At 36.8% G+C, this 21,352-nt stretch overlaps 1 pseudogene; it reads right to left on the bottom strand.

Annotated features, from left to right (window-relative positions):
* Nucleotides 1-20,549: 20,549 nt before the first annotated feature.
* On the bottom strand, nucleotides 20,550-20,988 carry LOC110291684 (ubiquitin-conjugating enzyme E2 variant 1 pseudogene; annotated as a pseudogene).
* Between the last annotated feature and the right edge of the window lie 364 nt (nucleotides 20,989-21,352).

The following is a 21,352-nucleotide window of genomic DNA, read 5'->3' on the forward strand; positions in this document are numbered from 1 at the left end:
TCACATACCATAGAACATTATTTCAGACAACTTATTTGTGCTGTTTGTTGTATATATAGTTATGAATTGACACATGGATTTATAATTGTTCTACATACAGAAACTAATAAGCTAAAATACATGCATTTTTAAACTTAACATAAATAATATTTACCCAGCTTAGAAACTACTGATGGTATGTAAAAATTTTCAAAAGCTAACTATAATCTTATCCTGAAGCAATGTCAGGTTTTAAATCTTGCATTTGCAATTCTCCATGTCTTTATTATGCATACATTTAATTTTTTAATGAAAGCAATGGTAATACAAGATGTAATGTAAACTGGTTTAAGAAACAGTGCCTTAAATATTACCTGACATCATTTAATATTCTTTCATGAAAGGTTTAATGTCTATTTAATGCCTATTTAGGCTACTGTATCAATTACACTACTAACTACCCTCAGGTCATGAGCATAATAGCTTTTAAAGTTTTACTGATAACTTTTAATTATTTCTTGCCTTTGAAGTGATTCAAATGCTATATCGTTCTGTGTTAGTTAATATTTATACAGTTTAAAAACATCTCCATTTTCATTATGTGGTTATGTGCATTTATATTTTTTTCATTTAATTTACATGGAAAAATTAGATGAACTACTATTCATGCTGTAAAATTACAAAAACTCTATAGTCACTATAAATATATAAAATAAATAAATATTATTTATTTCACAGAAATGTAAGCAAGATATAATTCTACCTGCAGATCATGTGTTCCAGTCCCCTACCCCCATGCCCACACCCTGAAACAAGTTGTCCTCCAGGACACATGTGAATCTCTAATTCTGGCCCAGTACCTGATCTAGGTGGGACCCTCCTCCCCCAGGTCCAGAGGACACAGGATCTCCTACCCTGCCAGAGACACATCTTCCTTCCTGTTTGCAACTATGCCTGGGAGCAGATCCTGTGCTCTAGTCCCACAACCACCACCTGCCCAAATACAGACAGCTTGACCTCCCAAAGTTCTGACACCACCAAGCTCACTGGTGAGTTCCGCCTGACCCAATACCTAACTGGAACACCCTCACCCCCTGGAGACCATAGGACATAGGACCTCCTGCCCTGCATGGAGACACATCTTCCTTCTGGTCCTCAACTGAACCCTGGAGCAGATTATGTGTTCCAGCACCCTGGACCCTGCCCACATAGGGGTCAGCATGACTCCCAGGAGGCCTGCCACAGATCAGGAACTCTAGATACCCTCTCACACCCAGAGACAGCCTGATTAAAGGAGGCCCAACATAACCAGGCTCACAGGAGGGAAAGGCTCCAGTCAGAGAGAGCAAGGCCAGTTAACACAAGAGATAGCCAAATGGCAACATCAGAACCCAGTTCTTCAACCACAGCAAGCCCTGGATAACCTAACACACCTGAAGAGCAAGATTCTGATCTAAAATTCCATCTCATCAAGATGATACAGGACCTTGAGTAGGACATATATAGCTCCCTTAATGAAATACAGTAGAACACAGGTAAATAGGTAAAAGCCCTTAAAGGGGAAACACATAAGTTCCTTAAAAAGAATAAAGGAAAACACAATCAAACAGGTGAAGGATTTGAAGAAAACTGTCCAGGATCTAAAACTGGAAATAGAAACAATAAAGAAATCACAAAGGGAGACAACAGTGGAGATGGAAAACCAAGGAAAGAGATCAGGAATCACAGATGCAAATATCACCAACACAATACAAGAGATAGAAGAGAGAAGCTCAGGTGTAGAAGATACCAAAGAGGATACTGAAATAATAGTCAAAGAAAATACAAAGTACAAATAAACTCCTAACCCAAAACATCCATGAAATCTAGAACACAAAGAAAAGACAAAACCTAAGAATTATAGGTATAGGCCTCCAAGCAGACCCTGTGCCACAGCACTACATACCTGGGCCCGGCCATGAGAGAGCTGGTCTCCCAGTAGTCCTGAAATACCTGTGTACACAGGTATGACCACCACTTCTGCTTCAAGGGACCCTCGCAGAGCCACGGGACACAGGAACTGAGGAACAGCCTGGGACAGGATCCTTTCAGTTCCCATCTGTTCCTGGAGATGACCCTGTACCACAGGTCCCCACCACCAGATCCCACTGGGAGAGAGCAAGTCTCCCAGGAGTGCTGACATACCTGAGAGCACAGTTTTCCATATCCAGGAGAGAGCTAGTCTCCTAAGAATGCTGACACACCTGAGAACACAGGTGAGACCACCACTTCTCCTCAAATTCCTGGCACAAGGGGGACCCACCCAGAGCTGTCAGGACACAGGAACCAAGGAACTGCCAAGGACACAATCCTGTTTTCCTTCTGCACCTGGAGCTGACCCTGCACAGGGCCAGAGCTTTCCATACAAAAGTTCCTCCCAAAAAGAACTGGTCTACTAGGAGTGCTGACACACAGGCTTTCAGAAGGAACAAATCCACAATTAGACACAGCAAGACCAGATAATACCACAGATAACCAGATGGCAAGAGGCAAGAACAAGAATATCAGCAACAGAAACCAAGGCTACCTGGCATCATCAGGATCCAGTTCTCCCATCACAGCAAGCCCTGGATACCCAAAGAGACCAGTAAAGTAAGACTCTGATTTAAAGCCACATCACATGATGATGATAGAGGACTTTAACAAAGACATAAATAACTCCTTTAAAGAAGTATAGGAGAACACAGGTAAACAGTTAGAAACCCTTAAAGAGGAAACATAAAAATCCAGCAAAGAATTACAGGAAAACACAACCAAATAGGAGAAGGTATTGAACAAAACCATGTAGGATCTAAAACTGGAAACAGAAACAATAACAAAATCACAATGGGAGACAACTCTGGAGATAGAATATCTAGAAAAGAGATCAGGAGTCATAGAGGCAAGTATCACCAACAGAATATAAGAGATAGAAGAGAGAATCTCAGGTGCAGAAGATACCATAGAAAACATCGACACAACAGTCAAAGAAAATGCAAAATACAAAAGTTCTTAACCCAAACATCCAGGACACAATGAGAAGACCAAACCTGAGGATAATAGCTATAGATGAGAATGAAGATTATCAACTAAAAGGGTCAGTAAATATCTTCAACAAAATTATAGAAGAAAAGTTCTCTAACATAAAGAAAGAGATACCCACAAACATACAAGAATCATGCAGAACTCCAAATACCTTGGACCAGAAAAGAAATTCTTCCTGTCACATAATAATCAAAACACCAAATGCACAACACAAAGAAAGAATATTAAAAGCAGTAATGGAAAAAGGGTAAGTAACATATAAAGGCAGACCTATGAGAATTACATCCGACTTCTCACCAGAGATTATGAAAGCAAGAAAATCCTGGGCAGATGGCATACAGACCCTAAGAGAACATAAATGCCAGGCCAGGCTACTATATCCAGCAAAACTCTCAATTACCATAAATGGAGAAACCATGATAGTCCATGACAAAACCAAATTAAAATAATATCTTTCCACAAATCTAGCCCTACAAAGGATAATAGAGGGAAAACTCTAATACGAGGAGGGAAACTACACCCTAGACAAAGCAAGAAGAAGACAAACCCAAAAGAAGATAGCTAAACAAGCATAATTCCACCTCAAAAAAAACAAAAATAACAGGAAGCAACAATCACTTTTCCTTAATATCTCTTAACACCAATGGACTCAATTTCCCAATAAAAAGACATAGACAGACTGGATATGTAAACAGGACTCAGAATTTTGCTGCATACAGAAAACACACCTCAGTCACAAAGACAGACATGATCTCAGAGTAAAAGGTCAAATAAATTTCCAAGTAAATGGTCCCAAGGAACAAACTGAAGTAGCCACTTTAATATCTGATAAAATCAACTTTCAACCAAAAGTTATCAAAAAGATAAGGAAGGACAGCAGGATAATCAAAGGAAAAAAATCTACCAAGATGAACTCTCAATTCTGAACACCTATGATCCAAATGCAAAGGCACCCACATTTATAAAAGAAACTTGACTAAAGCTCAAAGCACACAATGCACCTCACACAATAATACTGGGAGACTTCAACACCTCACTCTAATCAATGGACAGATCATGAAAACAGAACTAAACAGAAACACCGTGAAACCAACAGAAGTTATGAACCAAATGGATTTAATATTAGGTATATATATATATATATATATATATATATATATATATATATATATGTATATATATTCATATACATATACAGATATGTATATATACATATATATACATACAATATTATGTATATATAATATTATATATATATATATACATATATATATAACAAAAAATATATCTTTTCAGTACCTCATGTATCTTCTCCAAAATCGACAATATAATCATTCACAAAACAGGTCTCAACCAATAAAAGAAAATGGAAATAATCCTATGCATTCTATCAGATCATGATGCACTGAGGTTGGTCTTTAGTAAGAACAAAAAGTGCAGAAAATCCACATACATATGGAAGCTGAACAAAGTTCTACTCAATGATAACTTGGTCAAGGAAGAAATAAAGAATTTAAAGTCTTTTTAGAATTTAATGAAAATGAAGGTACCACATACCTAAACTAATGGGACACAATGAAAGCACTGCTAAGAGGAAAACTCATAGCTCTGAGTGCCTTCAAAAAGAAACTAGAGATATCATACAATAGCAGCTTGACAGAACACCTGAAATTTCTACAGCAAAAATAAGTAAATATACCCAAGAGGAGTAGACAGCAGGAAATAATCAAACTCAGGCCTGAAATCAACCAAGTAGAAAAAAAAAAAAGAGAGAGAGAAAAGAACAATACAAAAATATCAACAAAACCAGGAGTTGGTTCTTTGAAAAATCAACAAGATAGATAAACCCTTAGCCAGACTAACCAGATAACAAAGAGACAGTATCCAAATTAACAATATCAGAAACAAAAATGGAGACATAACAACCGAAACTGAGGAAATTAAAAAAAAAAATCATCAGACCCTACTACAAAAGCCAGTACTCAACACAACAGCAAAATCTGGATGAAATGGACAGCTTTCTAGACAGCGACCAGGTACCAGTTAAATCAGGATCAGACAAATCATCTAAACAGTCCCATAACTCCTAAAGAAGTAGAAGCAGTCATTAAAATCTCCCAACCAAAAAGAGCCCAGGACCAGATGGGTCTCATGCAGAATTCTATCAGACCTTCAAAGAAGACCTAATACCAATACTCTTCAAAATATTCCACAAAATAGAAACAAAAGCAACACTACCCAGTTTGATCTATGTAACCACAGTTATGCTGATTCCCAAACAACTCAAAGACCCAACAAAGAAAGAGAACTTCAGGCTAGTTTCTCTTATGGATATCAATGCACACATACTCAATAAAAATTTTCACAAACCAAATTCAAGAACACATCAAAACTATCATTCACCATGATCAAGTAGGCTTCATCTCAGGGCTGCAGGGATGGTTCAATATAAGAAAATCCATCAATGTAATCACTATATAGTCAAACTCAAAGAAAAACCTCACATGATCATTTCAATAGATGCTGAAAAAGCCTCTGACAAAATATAGCACCCCTTCATGTTAAAAAATCACAGATAGATCAGGAATTCAAACCTTATAATAAAGCATAATAAAAGCAAAGTATAGCAAAACAATAGCCACCATCAAATTAAATGGAGAGAAACTTGAAGCAATTCCACTAAAATCAGGAACAAGACAAGGTTGCTCACTCTCTCCCTATTTATTCAATATGATACTCGCAGTTCTATATAGAACAATAAGAGAGCAAAAGGAGATCAAGGGGATACAAATTTGCAAAGATGAAGTCAAGGTATGCCTATTTATAGAAGATATGATAGTATACTTAGTAACCCTAAAAATTCTACTAGAGATAAACAACTTCACTAAATGCCTGGATATAAAATTAATTCAAACAAATAAGTAGTCTTCCTCTACACACAGAATAAACAGGCTGACAAAGAAATTAGGGAGACAACCCCCTTCACAATAGTCAAAAATAACATAAATTATCTTGGTATGACTCTAACCAAGCAAGTGAAAGATCTGTATGACAAGAACTTATAAGTTTCTGAAGAAAGAAGTTGAAGAAGACCTCAGAAGATGGAAAGATGTCCTATGTTTGTGAATCGGCAGGATTAACATAGGAAAAATGACCAAACTTACCAAAAGCAATCTACAGTTTCAATGCAATTCCCATCAAAATTCCAACTCAGTTCTGCATAGAGATAGAACAATTTTCAACTTCATTTGGAATAACAACAACAACAACAAAAAAAACCCACAGAATATTGAAATCAATTTTCAACAATAAAAGAACTTCTAGGGGAATCACCATTCCTGACCTCAAGCTGTACTACAGAGCAATAGTGATAAAAAAACTGCATGGTATTGGTGCAGAAACAGACAGGTACATCAATGGAATCAAATAGAAGACCATGAAATAAACCCACCCATCAGGGGTAACTTGATCTTTGACAAAGAAGCCAAACCACCCAGTGTGGGTGGGGGGAGAAGCATTGTCAACAAATGATGCTGGGTCAACTGGTGGTCTGCATGTAGAAGTATAAAAACTGATCCTTTTTTTTTTTATCTCCTAGTACAAAGCTTGACTTCAAGTGTACAAGGACCTCCACATAAAACCAGAAAGGCTGAATGTAACAGAAGAGAAAGTGGTAAAGAGCATTGGACATATCAGCAGAGAGGAACTTCCCTGAACAGAACACCAATGGCTCCAGCTCTCAGATCAACAGTTAACAAATAAGACCTTATAAAATTGCAAAGCTCCTGTGAGACAAAGGACACTGTAAATAGGACAAAACAGTAACCCAGGGAATTGGAAGTGATCTTTACTAATCCTATATCCCATAGAGGATTAATATCGAAAATATACGAAGAACTTGAGAAGTTAGATTTCATAGAATCAAATAACCCTGTTAAAAATGGGGTACAGAGCTAAAAAGAGAATTCTCAACTGAGGAGTCACAAATGGCTGATAAGCACCTAAAGAAACATTTAACATCCTTAGTCATCAGGGTAATACAAATCAAAACAACTCTGAGATTCCACCTCACACCAATCAGAATGGTTAAGATAAAAGCCTCAAGCGACAGCAGATGTGGGAGAGGACATAGAGAAATAGGAACACTCATCCATTGCTGTTGGGATTGCAAGCTGGTACACACACTCTGGAAGTCCGTCTGGCAGTTTCTCAGAAAATTGGAAATAGTTCTACCTAAAGACCTAGCTACATCACTACTGGAGATATACTCCAAAGGACACTTTGTATGCAATCACTGATAAGTGGATATTATCCCCAAAACTCTTGCTTATTCTGTTCCTTAAATGTCCAACTTTCTATATTTTTGTACCAACCTGTGTATTTGTGCTGTCTATATATCCTTGGATGTTACACTATCCATAAAAGCACAGTCAACTTAACAAGGATACACATTCATGGCACCTTTCTCTTTCCCAGCAACTATCCATCACCAATAGCTCTTTGACTACCACTTGAACTTTGTGCCCATTCCCCATCTCCATGCTGAGAATTAGGCTGTCTTAGATTTTCATAGGTTTCATACATGCTGTTACAACTGCAATTAGGTTATATATTCAGCTGCTCTGCTGTGTTGAGGATAAACTGTTTCTTTATGGTCACCTAACCACACTTTTGTCTCTTACAGACTTTTCTTCCATTAATTTGTAATAATCTTGAACTTGGGAAGAGGTGGTGTGATTTAGTTGTTTTACTTAAATTTCAGCATTCCACAATCAATTATCATATGTACATTTACAATTTCAAGGTCTCTGAGTTAATTTTCATTTATTGTGGGTAAAATCTTCTTTTAGGAGGATTCAGCAGTACATTGATCTGAGACTATAACAATAAGTCATTAAGAATTATTTTATATTGTGAGACTATGCCGGGGCCTAGCAAACACAGAAGTGTATGCTCACAGTCAGCTATTGGATGGATCACAGGGCCGCCAATGGAGGAGCTAGAGAAAGTACCCAAGGAGCTAAAGGGAATTGCAACCCTATAGGTGGAACAACAATATGAACTAACCAGTACCCTGGAGCTCTTTCTCTAGCTGCATATGTACCCAAAGATGGCCTAGTTGGCCATCACTGGAAAGAGAGGCCCATTGGACATGCAAACTTTATATGCCCCAATACAGGGGAACGCCAGGGCCAAAAAGTGGGAGTGGGTGGGTGGGTATGGGGAATTTTTGGGATAGCATTGGAAATGTAAATGAGGAAAATACCTAATAAAAAATTAAAAAAAAACCTGACATAATAAGAAAAACAAGGGAAAAAAATAAACTCCAAAAGAGTTCGATAAAAAAAAAGAATTATTTTATAGTCTGTCAGTTTTTCAGAATAATTGTAGTATGTTCTTCACTTGGGAAGAACTATTTGTTCTTTGTCCTATTTAATTACAGATCATTGATCTACAGTGGTGTTTGGTATGGGTTTCATTTCCTAGAGAAGTGTTTCCCTAAAAGCAGATGGCAACTGGTTAGTCTTAAGACATTTCTGCCAGTATTACACCAGTAGATGCATATTGTCCAACAGTAATTATTGTAGCATACCTCATTCACAGATGGGTAAAACTGGTGATACCTTTCTCCTCCAGTAACAGGCATAGCATCTTCCACAACTGTGAAAGAGATTCATATCACAATAAGCTTATATCTTCATTTTAATGATTCAAGTATATGATATGTTCAGCAGTAAGGTCTTAGTATCAGGTTCTGGAGGGTAACAAATAGCTTTGTCAATAGCCTACAATGTTTGAGGTATTTATGGGACCTCAGTGGCCAATGAACCTCTAAACTATAAGTCATTCCTGACAGTAATATTTTTATAAAATTGTTAGCTATCGAGTTACTCTATTTTATCTCATATGTATGTTTGTGTCTGTGTGCTTGTGGTTTTGTGTGTTTTTATGTATGTGTGTGTATGTAACCTTATAGAGTTGAACAGTAGGTTTCCATATTACTTTTTTGAAAAGTATTTGGTATTATTTATCCCTGTTAATATTCCCTTCTCTATGTTGTTTTCTCATAATGCATCCCAATTAAAACAAACAAAATAGTATAAAAATGCCTCCTCTTATCTCAGACTACACAGTTTGTTTTATATTGTATTCAATTATATATAATTAGAATTACTATATAATTTAAAATCCAAACCATGGCATTTTGAGAATGAAAGTGTGTTAGATAAGCCTACCCATTAATTATACCTGGAAAACAGATAAAAAGCTGAGACGTTCTTAGTGTGTTGGTTACTACCAGTTAGAGTCAGCTAAGAGGCATGAACTCCAGTTGTGAAAATACTTCCATGACATCACTCTGTAGGCAATCACATGGAACATTTTCTTAATTAATTATTGATGTGGGAATCCCAGCCCAATAGGAGTGGTGCTACCCATAGGCAGAAGGTCCTGTGTGCTATCTTTTTCTTCCATGGTTTTACTTTTGTTTCTGTTATGAGTTCCTACCCTGACTTCCTTTCATTGTGGATTACAACTGTAAACTGAAATAAATGCTTTCATCCTCACATTTCTTATTGTTATGGTAGTTTAACACAACAATAGAAACCTAAGATTCAAAGGAGTAATAATCACAAGGCAATCATAATTCATAGTCTTCCCCAGAAGCAGGTTTTCTGATTCTACAAAATTCTACACAAAATGTCATCCTGATTGTTCCCATGTCATTGCATTGATTGTGTATGGCTGTGTGACTTTGACAATATAAGTACTTTCTATTTACCTGGTTGCCCTGGTTGAACCTCATTAGGTCCCTAATGTCTCAAATACAAGGTACCCCACAGCTCCCTGAACCTTCCTATTCCTGATGGTTTATACTTACATTGTTATAGTATGTATCAGATTTGAAGTGGAAACTTAAGGGTACTTTGCAAAGCCAGTTTTATCAGATGGTGTTTTCTGGGGCAAATACCTGAAGGAGTGTTTTCCTTAAATGGACACAGGAAAGGATGTTTCTTTTTTTTTGTTTTTTTTTTTTTTTTTTTTTTTTTTTGGTTTCACTAAGATAGACTCATGAAGGGATGCTTTGCTGAAGCAGACATAAGTGAAAGGATGTTTGACTAAAGCAAACATGTGATAGGACACGTGATGAAGGATTCTTCAATAAAGACCCGCATGTATTGGCCCTTCTTACATTTCATAGTTGAGCTCCATTTTTGAAGACTCCATAGAAAGAAACACATCAAAAAACTTCTGGTGGTATGTTGTGGCTTCTTGCCCCTTCCCCGGACTTAGGCTGATTGGCAAAGTGATGCTAGCTGATACAGAATCATGTGGAGTTTTGCTAAGACTGACTTGTATGTTGAAACAAGACACCTGGTGAGGCAAGTCCAGTAGAGGACACATGATGCTTGAAGGGAGTATAAATAGGACTTAATTGACTCTAAGAGGGCTGTGGCTTGCTGGTAGAGCTTGCTGTGGAATGCTTGTTGGTTTACCAACTTCGTTGATCTCTACTTCTCAGAGAGAAGCACAGCTGAAAATTCTCCAGGTGTCCTCTTGGCCCTGGTCCTCCTGGTGACTTGTGAAGATTCAGCTGAGACCTGGATATTCCTGTTAGGTCAGGCCACTGCTCCTGCTATCCTGATACTCCTGAACTGGACTGCTGTTATATCCTTGAAGTGTTTGAGAGTGGGTAGAGCTGCCACTGCTGACTCTTGTAAATGGAATCGATGATTTCCTGACAATATAGATGAAATTTGCTCCAAAGAAGCACTTATAAACTTTTCCACTTCCCCTCATATCCTAATAACCTTTCTTTTCTGTTACCTCTGGTGGGTAGTAGGCTTAGAAGGGAGGTTAAAGCATTTAAGAACTATCATGAAAAGAACTAGTAAAAAATACTAGCTTATAAAGATAGACTGAGTACATGTGATAGATATTTGTAAAGAGAAGATGATATAAAGCTAACTGTGTTTCTAGTTTTACTTCTGTCTTAATTTTTTTCATTCTTTGGTAGTGGATAACTGGATAACAATATATTGGATTGTGAAAGTGTAAAGTCTAGTGTAAAGTTCCACAGCTTTTGAATGGCTATTCTAAATGTACAGAAATGTACTGAGATATAGTCTTCACATTTTCTGGTAGCTTTCAATTTTGTTTCTCAAGTTCTTTATAATACAGCTTTAATACATTTAAAAATAAAGATGTCTGGTATTGTTAGATTTGCTCTTTGACTTTAATCAATTCTACTTATTTTTCTTGTCCATTACTACAGTTTGTGTTTTGGGTCTGACTGCTGCTTCAGCATTTGTAATTGCAAGATTTTATTGACAATATTTCTGAGCATTTCTGATATTTTCATGATAACTTCATCTAAAATTCATTTCTCTCTTTTATTAGACTTCTCATGTAACATACTCTATATGATATGCCATTTAATTGAACTTTTACTGATTTTGTCTATTTCTTCTTCTTGGAAGCTTGTTAGATATGAAATCAAATTATTATAGTAGATTTTATTGTCATTGTGCTAGACTAATCAATGGCTATGTAGTAAATAAAATCACAAGAAATTAAAGTAACATAAAACTTACTCACTAGAAGATAAATTAACCATTTTGCTTGATTATGCTTAGTTACTTATTTGAGGATAAGATACATATTAGAACCACATACTTTGCAGACCCAATGGTCCTGGATCAGCAAGGTCTTCAAGACAATGATGAAATGACTGGCATAGGCCTATAAGGGCAATTTAGTTCACAGGTCTGCATAAGCAAAGAGCAAGTAGGGCAATGTAGTCTCATTAAGTAGGCTGCATCATCTGAGGCCCTAAAATGTCAGCTGTTTCATTCCAAGTCAAGGACAGTGCAGAACACTCTTCTGAGGGGAAGTAAAGAAGCTATATAAGGATTACCTTCTGGAAACATGCCCTAGTTCTCCAAGCCTCCTATCTTGTATCTTCATTTAAAATATATGTAAAATATGTGTACATCCCAATATCGCAATTCTGGGAACTATATCTCTAGTCACATGAGTTGTAGAGAGACAACTAATCATAGCAGACATAAGACAAAATGAACTCTCTACTATTAATATTCCAATTTTGTTTATTTCAGATACTTTAGACAGAATATTTCAAACTGTGAATCAGTAGGAAACATTGCTAGAAAAGCAAATGGATTCCCATCAATAATGACTATTTAATGATCCTTAAAGCAACAGTATTGCAAACTGAAGACAAACACACTTTGGCATAACTTTTTTGAAGCATCATGAGCTCTAACACTTGGGTAATGTGATTGGCAAGAAAGAATGGGTAATAGGATTCTAACAACTAACCAAGAGAACAAAATCTAATTTTAGAACTTTAGAATTCCATTTGCCTACTGGTTCACGTGCAGATGAATTTATTTGTTGTAAGAAAATCAATGATACATTTGGAAACTGCATTTCAACTGAAAGAAAGAAGGCCATAACCTGGGAGGCAAGATTTACAGTAATAAAGTACCAAGCTTAATCTTCAGTTTTCCCTTTGGCTTAGTGGATAAGAATATTTAAATGTGCTGAAAATATCACTTCTTGGTAGGGATATTGCATCTGATTCCTCACGCTCCCACGAACAAATAAAATCATAAAATTTAATGCTTCGCTTGTTGCAAATCAGCATATCAGCGCATTGTTTTACTCTCCAAGTTCTAGAAATAAAAGGGTAAAATTAATTTCCTAAAAGGATTTTGTCAACCTGCTTTTTCTATGTGGATTTAACTGGACTCTTGTTTGAAAGCAGTTTTCTCTTGTCTTCTATCTGCTTTACTTTGATTAATCAGTGTGGCTGTGACCTCTTTCAGCTTACCTTCAAAAGTTTCAGATACATGCATCACACAGAGCAGCAGAGTTAGAAACTCACTATGTAACAATTAAAACTATCTGTGGAATGACCCCTCCTATTTTTTCTTCTGATGGAGATCCATTTCTGCCCTCTTGTCCCTTACTCTGGACATAACTGTTGTGGTTATACAGATTATGTCCTTTTTACTGGGAACTTAAGAGCAAACACCAACATATAAGATGATATACCAAACTTCTCTTTGGGAGTCTGGATTACCTCACTGTTAATGACTATTTTCTTGCTTCATTTATTTAGCTGTTAATTTCATTCCATTTTTGACAGCTGAATAATGTTCCACTGTATAAAAGTGTTTTTTTTTTTTTCCCCTTTTGGCCTTTTACCCTCTCTGTTTGTTCATTTTGTCTGACTCCAGTTGTTTTTTTATTTATCACATTTCATTTTATTATTATGTTTAGACACCCATTTGCTTTATAAATGGAGAGAGATAAAAAGAGTATGGATTTAGGTGGAGGAACAATAATCCCAATATATTACATGAAAAAACTATATCCACTAAAACTAGAAAAACCTATTTGTGAATAACTTTAGAATAAACTATTAAAATATAATATTTAAATAATTGTTTTCCTCTCACAGAGAAATATGAAAATTTAAAACCCAAACCAGTACTATAATGAAGTTAAATGGCATTTCACAATTTAACTTTGATAGCACATTCTAAATGCTGATTATTATATATATACAACTTGAATTTCTATATAGCAGTGTTTAGTAGTAACTGTCTAAAATCATTTTGTTTGAGCTCTAGAATTTTGAGTGTTGCCTGTTAAACACTGAGGTTAAATCTGTACAACAGAAAATCAACTGCTTTGGAATGGAAAATATGTAACATATACAGACCTAATGTTGGGCAAATGTCATTGCAACCTTACTATCACTCTTCAACAGAAACCCCAGACCCAGGAGACACTGAGTATTCACCTGTTCCCCCCATCCCATGGTGATGATCAGTCTTCCCTATTTGAGTTTACATCTTCTGAATGATGCATATAACTTAAGCTTGAGTTGGAGACCTTTTAGTCTGGCATTACTCAATCTATTTTTCATGTTTATCCATGCTACATATGCATTGGCATTCACTTTTTATGGGCAAATATTGTTCTATTTTATGGGTATGACATACTTTCCAAATCATAGATCTTTAATAGGTTTTATCCATTCTGAGCCATGGTGACATACATTGTGAATAGGTGAGTCAATACCTTACAATAAGTTTTTAAAATTTAAAGTTTAAAGACAGGGCACCTGAGTTCTTGAGTTTATGGAAAAACATCACTGGGAAATGGAGGAAGCTGTTGCATGAATAATATTTTCCCTTTGTACCACAACTGAAAAAGGAAGTATAGCATTGTACCTTCACATGTACTTTTTGATGACAGAGACTATTTTGATGGATTTTGTTTTGTTTTGTTCACACTGTATTACCTATTTTAAATAGTATTGATAATGGCAATGTGTAAAATTATTTAGAACAGAATGAAATGGACAGAAATTTCAAAATAATGATTTGAATCAAACACAAAATGAACATTTATAAATGTAATTAAATGACAAATAGTAAACAACTGTAACCTAATTATGGAATCCACTTGATTTGTTTAATGCTCTCTTGACATCAGCCATCACAATAGACAAATCCTTACTGATAGAGAAAATTTCTTCATTGTTTAATTCATCTTTCTTATACAGACTTTGTTTTAGTTACTACTCTAGTTCTGTGACACCATGAGTAATTTTATATATATGTATATATATACATATATATATATTATTTTTTAATCATTTTTTCTTCCATATGACTATGTGAGATACCATGAGTGAGGCAACTTATATAAAAAAAACCATTTAATTTGGCTCTTTCGTATATTTCCAGAGGTTGAGTACATGCTCATCATGGTGGGAAGCATGGAGCCAGTCAGTCAAACATGGTATTAGCGTAGTAGCTGAGAGCTAGCATCTGACCTGCGCGATGGAGGTAGAGAGAGCTAGTCATGGTGCCTGGTATGAGCTTGTGAAAGCCCAAAGCCTCACAGAAAACTGCTATAGCAAGTGAAGGAATGGATAGTACATGGTTTATTATTGCCATTGGGATTCAGGTGCCTGCTCCAAAATGAATGGTCAAATAAAGGTAGTTTTGTGCAACACAGGGTTTGAGCACTGTCAGATTAGCTTGTGGTAATGGACAGTTACAGGAATTTGAAAATGACTATTTTAGGAGAAAGATCTATTCATTGTGTTGATAATTTTATCTTGTCTTTACCATAAAATTCAGTAATAGACATCAGTGGCAAACTTCCTCCAACAAAGTCACACCTCCTAATCCTTCCTAAACAATCCATTAGCTGAGAACCAAAGATTTGCATATATTAGCTTATGGGATCATTCTTATTCAAACCACCACAGGCTACTATTTCCATATTGTTAGCATATCATGGATAATTTAAAGGTGTGTATAAGACAGCCCCATCATTTGGAAATGTATTGTCCCATTAGAAGATGATATAGATAATATCAAAATCAAGAATTGGAATGTCACAATAAAGCCCAAATGGTGACAGTTTAAGTTAGAGGTAAGCGGTGCTATTGAAATTTCATTACATTTATTTCAGAACAAAATATGGACTGTGGTATAGCTTAATGCTGGGTGAGCAGGCATAAGGAGCTATATTTGCTATCCAGCACCATAAGATAAATAACTAAATGAAAAACAAATAGAATAAGATTTGTAAATATATGATAATAATTTGAAATTTATTCTATTTTCATATTGATGTTGACATGCAAACACTCAAACCCCATTTAGTCTGTTTTTGCAGTGTATGTGTGCAGAGGTTTTAAGACATTCAACAGTGAGTCTCCCACATAGCTTGTGGAGCTGGATGGGATTATATATTTGATTTGTATTTGAGACTCGTCCCTGTTCCATGATAGTTGAAAAGAAAGCAAGACCAATACTCAGTCTTTTGCTGTTGTTGTTGTTTATATCATAGAATACAGCAGCAGGTCCTTTTGGCATCTGCCTTTATTTAATTTTTATCCTGTTGTTGCACAACATTTTGCAGAATGATTAATCTTTGAAAGTGTAGAGCACACACTGCTTTATTTGTGGAGGGCTAGAAAAGTCCTAGATATGCCACGAAAGAGTGAAGGGGCTGGGTTTCCTTTTGATGATTCTTGTAATGTGGGGCTCATCTCCTTTTATACAATTCAAATGCCAGCTTTCAGAACTTCCCATTTTGAGGGGCTGATATAGATGTCCTCAAAAGCCAGTGTTTTGAAGGGAAGCAAAAAGCCTCTGAACAGTGGACCTGTGATGCATGACACTGTATTCAAGAAACAATTCTTGATACACACTGCCAGTGAGATTCTTTTCTATTATATGGTTCCCTCAGGAGGAGACAAGAGATATTTCTCAGAAAGAAAATACCACAGCCAGTGAAGGAAATGTGTACTACATGGTTTATAATTGCTAATGTAATTCAGGTACCTGCCCCAAATGAATTTTCCAACTAAAGCTGGCATTGTAGAACAGAGGGTTTGAGCACTGTCAGATTAGCATGTGGCAACGGACAGTTAGACAAATTTTGACTGGTAATGACTGCTTTAGCATAAAGATCTGATTTTTCTATTGATAATTTAAACCTCCTTTTGTCTTGATAGTCATTTTTTTTCATATGGATGTGAATAAATGATTTTATATGAACTTTTATTAATTTGATTGTTCTAATTAGGACACAGGCAGATATTTCATGAGGAGTTATGAAAATCCCTACCCAAAAAAGTACATATATATATATATATATATATATATATATATATATATATATACATATATATATATATGTACTTTTTTGTGTGTATGTGTGTATATATAAGGAATCACCTTATTGTGTGGATATATATATATATATATATATATACACATATATCCAGAATCTGATATGAACTCAGTAGTGTCTTTCAAAGGCTATTTTCAGGCTTTAGTTTCTTAATTTGTTTGATATGAAATTTGTCCTCCAGCAGGACTTAATGAACAGGAAAGTGCTGTATTTGTCCTTCATTCCCTTCTGATAACATAGAATCAAGCTGGCACTTTTTTAAAATTTCTCTTTGTAAATCATCATTATCTAGGAACATTAGATATCTTCCCACTGCTGTTTTATAGTTCATAATGTTATTGTAAACTATAGCTTATCTGCCATATCACATCAGAATATATTTATTCTCTTTAACTATTTAATTGTAGTGTTGTACCCATGAACAAGCCTCTCTTGTCTCCCACTGAAGACTCCTGCTCAGCCTCATGATTGTATTCTTGAGTTCCTTGCAATTCAGTTTTAGATTTTATGTGTAAATGAAGTGCCTGCTTGTTTCATGGCACAGGATGTACTCCAGTGTGCATTTCTACCCAGAGTGCAGAGGAGGGCCACTCTCTATAACTCCACAAACAACACTGTCTTTTCTCTTTTTGTTTATGATTATTGTAATAAGTCTCCAGTAATGTCCTTTGGTTTTAATTTTCTTTTTTCTTTGAAAATCCCCTCAGCACTTCAATGTATTCTGTTCAGCACTCACAGTTCATTTCCTGGTCTTTAAGTGACTTCTCACCATTTGTTATTAAGATCTCCATTCACAAACCACATTCCTTTAACTATTTTTTGATGCATTTTCTCTAAATTTTTCTCTATCAAATCTATGGTATCAGGTCTTAGGCTGAGGGTCCTGATCTTCTACTTTGTGTAACTATATAACGTTAAATTCATTACAATACAGAACTTGGCTTATGCATTCATCAATTGGATGTCTAAGGTGATTCCTTTTCTTACATACAGTGAATTTTATAATAACAAACATGCAGGTACCATATATTTTTGCATGCTGATCTCATTTCATTTGTAGATATACTCAAAGTTGGCATAGTTATATCTTTGAATAGATCTAATTCCCACACCCTTCTTCATAATGATGGTAATATCATCCGTAGATGAATAACACATAAGGATTCCCTTCTATGTTCGTATTTATTGTGGTACTTTTTTTCTGTCTTTTGATTATCACTATTTGATCTTGTGAAATCTCTTTGGAAATTTGATTTACATTGGCTTGTTGGCTATTTGATTACTTTTTGTAACAGAGGGTTAAATCCAATGTCACTGATTTCATGAAAAACAAGTGATAAATCAGCATTTCTCTATGTTCTCTGCCTCGGTTCTTACCTCTAAGCTTCCTACCTTGAGTTCTGGCCTTGGATGATGACCCCACTATGGTAAATGGATATACTTTCTTCTTTTCTTTAACTTTAAATTTAATATAATTTTTGAGGATTGTGTGAGTAATATACTTATATCAATACCATATCTCTTACTCCTCCCATCTGATTTTTTGTGCTCTCCATTCTCTTTGAAGTTCATGATTTATTCTGTAGTTCCTACTCATACTCATACACACACACACACACAGAGAGAGACAGACAGACAGACAGACAGACAGACAGACAGACAGACAGAGAACCTGCTGAGAGAGAACCTGCTGAGTCCATTGAGTTCTGATCATATGAATGTATCTCAGAGAGGATAAATTCTATGTATGACAGGGAAGCCATACCCATAAGCATTAATAATATTATTATCTAAACAGTACCACAACAATAACAGAACATGCAAAATTGATATGGAAAAATCTTAGAAGGCTCTACCTTTAGACAAATAGCTGTTGGCAATGAATGACTGCTGAAAAAAAGAAAAAAAAAGAAAGAAAGAAAGAAAGAAATCAACCTTCTTTAGAGTAAGCCTCCCAGTAGGTTATCCAAACTCAAGTTGTATATACTTTCAAAGACCTCTCCCAAATTCCTTTAAGTGAACTTCCATCTGTCTCCATCACATTCTGTTTAAACTCTCTTTCTCTTACTTCCCACACTTGAAAGTGCTTCTTTTTGATAACCATGCACATTTCGAGAGTTAAGATAATAGCCTGGGATATAAGTGAACTTCGAGTTAGTTTTTGGAGTGACCACTGAAAAACCTCTTTGTCAAAGAAACAGAAAAAAGCAAGAAAAAGATTCAGAATGACTGGGGAAATGGAGACTTGGGTTCTTAGTATTTTATCAAAGTTTTGTTTTAATAGTTTGGAAATAAATATCAGAGTGTTCCACATATTGAATTAGTAATCTATAAGAAAGAGATACTGAATGCCAACTCATCACTCTTCTAAGATCACCCTTATAGAATCTATACTTTTATTTTGAGTAGAAATGTTAAAATCAGTATCTTTCTTTGGGCCAAAATGTAGAGGAGTCTTTCAAATTTACACTCTTTTTTTTTTTTTTTCTCCCCAGCACAACGAATTGCGTTTATTTCTGTATGCATTCACATTTCAACATTTACTGGTCCTGAACAAAGAGGGGGACATGGCAATGAGCCAGGAGGCCAAGCCCACGGAACTGCAAGTGATCTGCAAACGTGGTGACACAGAGCTCCTCCAGGTCCCTGCAGAGGGTCTGAGGAGCAACATTGAAACTTGAGTCTGCAGGGTCAGGGCCTGGTGTTCTAGCTGTCAGACTCCACATCAGACCCGATGGGTGACTAGGTTGACTCAAGAGTCCTGTTCGAACCTCTTCAATGTGTAAAAGCAAAGGAATTATGGGAAAAGGAACCAACACAGAACTGTGCACACTGATGAATCTTCAAATGGCCTTTCTCTAGGCATATATCCACCAAGGACCCTGAGCGCTGGCTGGTCTGAGTCACCCTGTGACTGCTCTGTTCACCTCAAGACCTGAGTGCAAAGCTGAAGGGCTGATGGTAGCAGCAGGGCCAAGGACCTGGCACTCCCTTCCTAGACTGGTGGCAGGTGAGTGTGGTCCGGAGCTAAGAGAGGGAGGCCAGGCTCTTCCAACCTCATCTGATGGCTTCTGGCCACAGCAAGTGTTGGGTGGTGTTGGGCAACAAGAGGGTTGAGGCAGGGAAAGCAGCATGCCTTAATAAAGGTAGGGAGATGAGAAGCCCTGAATTTCCTACCCTCGGTCAATTTTAGAGGGCAGGGGAGGGTTACAATCTACGCTTTGGCCAAGGGTGGAAGTAGAGGAGTGGGGACCCTGGCTTGGATGGGGCATCACTTAAGACTTAAGAAAGCAGGGGTGCAGCCAAAGCGCCCCAAGTTCAGCAGTAGTCAGTCCCATGGCTGCTACCTGAAGCCTTCCCATCTATTCTAAGGACCACCACACAGCTGTGGAGGAGGGCAGGGCAGGCAAAGGCAGACCTAGGCCAAGGGCCAGCATCAGGTAATTGTGTGACGTGTCTGTTCACAGTTGTGTTAGTTGTGCCCACTGCTTCCACAGGAAACCAATTTCAACACCTTCTTGATCCCAGAAGTTCAACCAGGCAGACAGCGGTTACACTCGACAGATGATGTTACATAGCACAACTTAAGTATTTCAAATGTACAAGAAGTTAGTATCAGAACAGTGTCTCATGATGAAGTCTGATTGGGGCTTCCTCTCCAGTACTTTGAGGTCTATAGATGTATCTAGAAAATTCACTACTGTGGAAAATGAAGACTTCGGTTGGATGGGGAGGGGAGTCCGGGGTCTTGATGACTAATTGCTGTAACACTGTCCTCGTGGCTGTGGCAGCTTCACGTTCTCTTCTGACATCATCAGGCACCGCAGTTCCTGCAGGATGACTGATGCTGTGGGAGTTCTGCCACTTTGTCAGCACTGCCGTGGCTCTTGGATCTATTTCTCCATTTGAACTGCTCACGCCGCTCATATTGACTCTTGTTACAAATCTTACAGATGAGGGTGCTTCTGGGTGCTTAGGCCTGCATTCTATTTTAAGGCTGTATATTCGGATTTCATATATTGTCCGTGGAGGCCCAATTATCATGCCTGTCCATCTTGTAAGTGTCATGTCCATGTCGTCCTCCAAACCCTAGCTAACTGTGCTGTCGCCTACTCCTTTCTGGCCTTCTTTCAGCTCTTCTAACAGTGGGAAATTTCAAGGGACTTTCACACCCGAGCCTGTGGTAGCTGCCATCTTGCGTTGCTGTCGCTCCTCAAATTAACACTATAGCCTTTCATATTTGACTTTTTGTGTTGAGACAAATTAATTTGCCTATTTTGTGTATATTTTTAAAATCATGAATGAATGTGAACATTTTCCGATTCATTCTCTGCCTCTGCTGATCTGTCCATGTAGTTTCTGTCTTTCATCTTGTTGATATGAGATATTGGCTGATTTATAGTGGTTTCTTAGAGTGCTTTTGGTTCTCTCTCCTGTGTGGTCCAGATGTGATGTGTGGGTGCAGTATTAGTTACTTTCCTTGCTGCTGTGACAAAATAACTAAAATGCCTTAAAGAGGTAATTTATTTTGTCTCAGGTATGAGGGTACAATTTACCA

Source organism: Mus caroli, unplaced genomic scaffold (assembly GCF_978045245.1).
Source record: "Mus caroli unplaced genomic scaffold, Mus_caroli_1 scaffold_3, whole genome shotgun sequence".
Taxonomy (NCBI): Eukaryota; Metazoa; Chordata; class Mammalia; order Rodentia; family Muridae; genus Mus; species Mus caroli.